Source organism: Amphiura filiformis, chromosome 17, assembly GCF_039555335.1.
Source record: "Amphiura filiformis chromosome 17, Afil_fr2py, whole genome shotgun sequence".
NCBI lineage: Eukaryota > Metazoa > Echinodermata > Ophiuroidea > Amphilepidida > Amphiuridae > Amphiura > Amphiura filiformis.
Window position 1 is genome coordinate 26,369,994 of NC_092644.1, and position 8,233 is coordinate 26,378,226.

The window sequence follows — 8,233 nt, forward strand, 5'->3', positions numbered from 1 at the left end:
AAATATTGAGAAGGGTTGAATATAATTTTGTTAGGCCTATCAACAGATGATAGCATTTTAAACCTAATGAAATAATTCAAAAAAGAAGGAAATCATAAGACTTAGCTTGAGACGACTCAGAAAGATCATTTGGTATATTTTTTTTATATTTCATGTTTGTTTGTTTGTCTGTCTGTTTGTATGTTTGTTTGTTTTTTTATCTACTCAAGATACATTTACGGTGCGAGTTGCAAATCACCCGTTGCGACATCCATCATCTTCTGTGAACACGCGCGAGCCCACTTACGATCTGCATCATTTACGACCTGCATCATTTTCTCTGAACGCGCGCGCAAACGGCTATTTTCTGAAGATAGCATTGCGGCCTAAAAAAACTACAGAAAATATTTCACAAATTTAGAAAATATCTGTTAGGAAAGTTTGTTTTTGATGTTTTTTATTTATTTGTTTGTTTGTTTGTTTTTCCGCTACTCAAGATTGTATTTTTTAATAAAATACAAAGAAAGTAACGAAGAAAGGGTTGACAATATCTACTGATGATGAACTAATTCGTATGAACTAATTTTTAAAAAAAATCATAGAAGTCAGAAATTTCATTTGGTATATCTTTTTTATACTACGTGTTTGTTTGTTTGTTTGTTTGTTTGTTATCTACGCATCATCTCCTGTCAAAAAAAGAAACACCCTCAACAAAGCAACTTAGGGCCTGCATCATTTTTTCGATACTCGCAAACGGCTTTACGGGCTTAATAAAACAACACAGAAAATATTTCACAAATTTATAAAACGTCTGTTAGGAAAGTTTGTTTTGATATTTTTGTTTGTTTATTTGTTTGCTTGTTAGTTTTTCCGCTATCTACTCAAGATAGTATTTATTTGGAAAATACAAAGAAATTAAGAAAGGTTGAAATTATATACTGATGATACGGTATAGTATATTTTTTAGACCTAATGAAATAATACAAACGAAGGAAATCATAACACTTAGCATGAGACGAGTCAGAAAGATCATTTGGTATATATTTTTATATTTCATGTTTGTTTGTCTGTCTATCTGTTTGTTTGTTTTTCTTCTACTCAAGATTTTTGTTTTGTTTTTCCATTTTATACCATTAACGGTGCCATTTGCAAATCACCCTTTACGACATGCATCATCTTTTGTGAACCTGCATCATTTACGGCCTGCATCATTTTCTCTGAACGCGCGCGCAAACGGCTATTTTCTGAAGATAGCATTGCGGCCTAATAAAACAACAGAAAATATTTCATCAATTTAGAAAACGTCTGTTAGGAAAGTTTGTTTTGATGTTTTTGTTTATTTGTTTGCTTGTTAGTTTTCCGCTATCTACTCAAGATAGGATTTATTTGTAAAATACAAAAAATTGAGAAAGGTTGAATATATTTTGTTAGGCCTATCTACTGACGATAGCATTTTTAAACCTAAGAAATAATACACACAAAAAATCACAAGGCTTTGCATGAGACGAGTAAGAAAGATCATTTGGTATATTTTTTTATATTTCATGTATGTTTGTATGTTTGTTTGTTATCTAATCAAGTCAGAACTTACGGTGTCATTTGCCCATCATCTGATGTCAAAAAACGCGCTCAAAGCCTACTTACGGCCTGCATCATTTTCTCGGAACTCGCAAACGGCTTTACGGACTTAATAAAACAACACAGAAGATATTTCACAAATTTAGAAAACGTCTGTTATAGGAAAGTTTGTTTTGCTGTTTTTTGTTTCTTTGTTTATTTGTTTGCTTGTTAGTTTTTCTGCTATCTACTCAAGATAGTATTTATTTGTAAAATACAAAAAATTAAGAATTGTTGAATATGTTTTGTTAGGCCTATCTACTGATGATAGCAGTTTATCTAAAAAGAATTGGTATTTTTAGATATTGTAGGTATTTTCGTCCACATCACACTCTTGTTCTGTTATCAAATGCTCTTGTAACTCCCAATTTTGATTATGCTAGCTTAGTGTGGTGTAATTTTTCTCTTGAATATCAAAGAAGGCTTCAGGTTTTACAAAATAGTTTAGCTAGAACAATTCTATATGCTGATAATTATTAAGACGCCAGTATCATTTCAGTTTGAATTTGCTCATAATACTCATTCTCGTGTAACCAGAAATCATATTGCTTGTTCCAAAATACAACACTAATTCTGGTTTGCGTAGTACATTTTATGTCAGAGCTGCTCATATTTGGAAAAGTTTATCCCAATGATTTGAACACATATGGAAAATATGTCTTTGAGACAATTCAAAACAAACGTTCTCATTTCATGTTAAGTGTAGTTTATGAATTCCTAGTTGTCATTGCATTATTTTGTATACAAAGCAAAAACACTGTTTAAAATGTCGCTGTTTAAAACGATGTTGTTCAAACTTTGAACAACATTGTTTAAAAGACAGTCCTTGAATTTTAAACAGTGTGTGTTTAATTCATGAATAATACCAAAAGGAACTTTTAAACAATGCTGTTTAAAAAAGATCGAATTTTCCAAAAGAGGGATTTCCTTCCTTGAAATCAGGGTCAGATTCATCATCATGGCGGATGACTATGTGATTGACTTGCTCCAAAAGTGGGAAATGTCAGACCTAATTGATACATTCAGAGGTGAGTGTTTGGTTTAAATATTGTTTGATGTGGTATTATATGAACACACAGTTGTGTGTTGTACATGCTAAATGATGCAAGCTGTGCAGTAGTATGCAGCCGTGACAAGTACAGTGTGAGTGTAAGCTTAACCACATCAAACAATATTTAAACCAAACACTTACCTCTGAATGTATCACATTCACACTGCTCATGCACAAATGCATGGGGCTGATGTGCATGTTTTACAGTCAGTTCTTCTTGCCCATTCTCCCAAGTAAATTGATTTCAACAAACAAATATGTTTAAAACTTTTAAACAACAAGTTTAAACAACTATATATGTTTTAAACAATTGTTTTAAACAACAGCCATAAACAGCTTATAAACAACTGTTTCTTTTAAACATTTGTTGTTTAAAATACTTTAAACAACTGTGTACATTTAAACAACTAAAGTTAAACAACCCAGATGTTTAAAAACTGTTGTTTAAAAAAATTGTTTACAATTTTAAACAATTGGATGTCTAAAGTTTAAACAACCCAAGGTTGTTTAAACTTTGAACTGAAGTTGTTAGAGTGACCGGCGTAAACAGTGTTGCTTAGAAATTTTAAACAGTTGTTTAAAATATTTTTTACTGTGTATATCTATCTTATATTGTATCACAGTGCTGGTCACTGAGTTCTTACCCTCAATAAAGAAAGAATAAACTAAACAAGATGTCTTGAGTCTTTGTTTGTTCTCTAACCCATTTGTTTGTCTTTCTGTCTTTGTATAGTGATCCCTAACATAATTATATTTCGTTCCATGTTGTGCTGTGCCGCTTGCTGAGCCCCATGTAATGTAATACAGTAAGCCAAAAACCTCATTTACTCAAAAGACCTCATTTATTGAAATTGTTCAAGAAATAAAGATATGACGATCCAAAAACCCAAGGAAGATGCCAATTTAAAAGTTGCAGTTTGCTCTATAGAGGTTATCCACTTCACTCATGTGTGACTTCTAACAAAAGACGCTGATTCCCGTAGTATTAATCCTCATTCAAACGAATTCAATGCACGACCTCGGAGTTACCTGCATGACTTTGGCGGGCTATTTTGAAACAATCATGGTTACACATGCAGCTACGTGTTTTGAAAGTCCTAAACAAGGTATAGCAGTTATAGGATATGCAGCTTATAGAACACGGATAACCTCTATTGCGTGCCCTATTGATTTGCAATCAATGCGTTCACGAACAGGAGAACCAGCGCCGTGCTTTCATTGATGAGAACACAAAAGTCACTTCTGAAAAACGAAATCAAAAGTTGCAGTGCAACTTTTGATTTCGTTTCTTTATTAGGTTTTAGACCACCGTTTCTTAAAGTCTTTACCAATTTCAACAAATAAGGTCTTAAATCAGAGCTAAAGAGTACAGGTATTGGCTGCTTGTTTTAATTTTGACACATATATCTTTATTTAGGAGATACAGGGATGAACACAACTGGTACCTTAATTTTTTGGCTTACTGTAGTTGGAATAAGTTTTCCATATTGCCTCCATCCAAGCTTGATTCTTCTTTTTATTTCCTGCTCTTGACCTTTTTCCTTCAGGGTGAATTGCTGTCCACTTGATAGTTAGGGCTGTAGAATATTCGCGAGTCTACTTGAATATTCATGAGTCCACTTTAATATTCATTAGGCTATTTAACATTCATGAGTCCACTTGAATATTCATAAGCCTATTGCATATTATGGGTCAACTTAAATATTCATTAGTCCACTCGAATATTTATGAGGCTATTGAATATTCACGAGATAGTCAGGAAGCTATTGAAAACTTAAGAATTCACTTGAATATTTATGAGGCTATTGAATATCCATGAACCTTCTTGAATATTCATTAAGACGAGACTCGAGGATAGTCATGAGGCTATTGAAAATTTACAAGCACACTTGAATATTCGCGAGGTTATTGAAAATTCATGAGTCCACTTGCATGAATGTTCATTGAATATCCACGACGCTGATAAATAGTCATGAAAAGCTATGGAATATGAGTCCACTGGAATATTCACTAGGCTATTGAATATATTGATGAGGCTGTTGAATATTCATTAGTCCATTTTGGATATTGATGAGTCAAATTGGATATTCATTAGGCTATTGAATATTCACAAGTCCACTTGAAAATTTATGAGACTATATTGAAAATTCATGAGTCCACTGATATTCATTAGGCTTTTGAGTATTCATTAGGCTATTGAACATTCATGGGTCATGCATTTGGATATTCATTAGGCTATTGAATATTCACGAGACTCATAGACATGAGGCTATTGGAAATGTATGAGTCCACTTAAATATTGATGAGGCTATTGGATATTCGTGAGTCCACTTGAATATTCATTGAGAATATTCACGAGGCTCATGATATGAATCAGTCATGAGGCTATTGAATATTCAGGAGTCCATATGGGAATATTCATGAGTGCATTGAATGATACTTGAATATCCATGAAGTTCTTGAATATTCATGAGGCTTTTGAATATTCGACACCTGGATGATATAATGTGTTCACCATCCTATAATAAGGCATTCACAGAATGTTATGACATACAAAGCAAAGATAAATGTATATCATCCTAACTTATGAGTCATACTGATTCAGAACAATTCTTCAAGAGACATCCTACTTTTTTTATATTTATTTGTTTATCAACAACAAGGAGATTATGATTAGGCTATGTGAAATCTGTGTTAGGGGCTGTGCAATAATTATGTGTACCCCCGGGTGTTGAATTTTCAAAATGGTCTGCCGAAAATCGCTCCTCCCCCCCCCCCCCCATTTGGCCGTGCCAAAAATACTTTGCCCCCCCCTTTTGACGTGCCATAAAACCTTTGCCCCCCCTTTGACGTGGCAAAAATTCATTGCCCCCTTTACACATGCAAAATTTTGGGAAACCCAAAACCTTAAATTGCCTATATCTTATAATGCGAGCACAGCGAGCAGGAAATGTTGCATATTTGAATGTGTTCCTAACGTTTTCCTATACCTTTTTAGGGCGTAATATAGAAATGGTGCCCAAAATATCTGTGCCAAAAATCTGTTGCCCCCTTTCGACCTGCCAAATATCGCTTGACCCCCCCCTTTCGACCTGCCAAAATGCTTCCCCCCCCTTTGGCCTGCCAAAAAATCTTTGCCCCCCTATAATTCACCAGACCAGGGGTAGGCCTACACATAATTACTGCACCATCCCTTAAGTTTGACAGTCATACGTGTTTCAGTGTATGTCAAGCTATTATAGCCTAGATGTTTTCCTATATCTACCTTGATTACCTTGAAAATATACCCGTAACACTCTCAGTTCCAGTGGGGACGATACAGACGACCACGAAGAGGTTAAAGAATCGGTGAGGGTGATGAAAATGGAATCGAGCTTTGAATTGAAGGTAACCGTGGCAATGGCAAATGATGACAAAGTGCCATCGACGAAGTGAGTCAGATGTGTGGAAATTATAGAAGGCGACAAGCATGAAAAGAAAGATCGAGTCTCGAAAGTTCTTGTTGAAAGGAGAAACGGCAGCTCAAGATCAAAAAGAAGGGGTGATCAAAACATTATATTGCATGGATCTTTAAAATGGACACGACCGACTTTGATGTATCAGTAGCCACCTTTGATGAAACTGGTCTGCTACTCATAATGTCATCATGTGATTCATCATTTGTGGCCAGCATAGCTCCATGCCTTTGTTACCATTTTAATATGTGACCATAGACTCGATTGGTGTTAATAGAAGGGACATGGTCAGCAACCAAGGTTTCAGCAATAAACAGAAATACAAGATAATATTATACAGTAGCGAGACTACAAGATGAAACTGAGTCTCGTATATGGCCTGGGTCCCCGGACAAAGAGAAATGACTATTGGAGAGGTAGTTGTAACACAGACAATTTCGAACTCAACAGCAACATTGTTAAATACAAATTTAAATCTAAACAAACTAATAAATGAACAAAAAGATGCAAATATAAATCTCTAAAGAACAACAGAACCGGGTGAAACACAAGTGGCCTCGCTACCCTGAACTATTGCAGCTTTAAAGATATTATACGAGGGGCAGTCAGTATGTTTTAAGAGTTGACTCGTGACGTCATTTGTGGATCGTTTTCATGGCATTTCTCAATGATTACATAAACACTGTACCTATGTCTTTCAAACAACACATGTAAAAATTCTATCACACACATGATTACGTAACAGCATTAACATAAAATCAATGGTCTAGAGTCACCTGGTGAAATTGAGGCGTTTTTGTTAAGGGGAATAAGAGGCTGAAATGAGGTATTGTTGTATTTTCTATATTTTCACGGTAATTAAAGAATGGAGAATGCTGCCTTTTTGAACAGTAATAGAACACAAACTACCAGTTCATTAAACCATGTTTGCTGGGCTGTAAAGGTTTTAGTTTATTTAAAATGCGTGGTCAAATATGTCTTATTTTTGACAAAAACAAGGCTTTTCATTCTTTAAAAATCTTGATATTGCCAAAAATAGCAAACGTGGAAATTTAATTTTTTTTTGCCAGTTCTGTTGACTAATCTCCAAACATTTAAACGGGAGTCTCCCTAGAAAATATTTGAATCCGTGATTAAAATATAACTGTTATTGTACCATTGTTACATTTATACAAAAAGTAGTGGTACAAAGAGAGAGGCCATCGTTTGAATGAGAAATTTATTTTAAAACTTTTCTGTTCATTTCAGGTTGAGATCATCCATAAAAATTCATATGAATATTTAAATTACAATTTTCATAGCATTTTGTATTATTTTAGGCCCTATTTACATGGAATTTAGCAAAATTTGTGCATTTCCACCATGTTGTATCGGTCATCCCACCTGCGAATGCGCAGATTGTTGTTTCATTTGCACCAGTTATCATCGCACTGAGTACCAGCTCTCCCACGTGACTAGTCATTATATTTTAGTCTTTTTCATTTTGGAGATAATTAATGTCATTTGTAATAACTGCTTTTTCATTTTCGCCATTTTTGCAGAATAATTTTGCTTCCATTCAAGCCCTAAAGTTGTTGAAGTTTCCAGACGTCCCATTTCCACCAAAGTTAAATGGCAAGTCTCATATTTTACCAAATGCAAACGGAGGACCTAGTGTTTATTCCTGCCCAAAACTAGCCACATGCACCTTGTACTTTTGCTGTTTTCGGACATTGTAAACACGTGTTTTTTCTGTAATTTAAAAGGCCCGCCTTTTTGCGTGATTTGGCAGTGTCCCTAGTATATTGATTTTATGCTCATGCTGTTACGTAATCATGTGTATGATATAATTTTTAAATGTGTTGTTTGAAAGACAAAGGTACAGTGTTTATGAATTCATTGAGAAATGCCATGAAAACAATCCACATATGACGTCACGAGTCAACTCTTCAAACATACTGACTGCCCCTCGTAATCTTACTATAAATATGCGAATGTTGTATGTATGTATGTATGTGGTTTATGTAAAAGGCTCCGTCAGTTTCGATCCACATGTCGCCAAATTCATACGGGAGATCGAGGAATATACGGGAAATTGCCTCGACTTTATTTGGTTGAAATCGGTCAAGAATTGGCTGCAAAAACAGTGAAA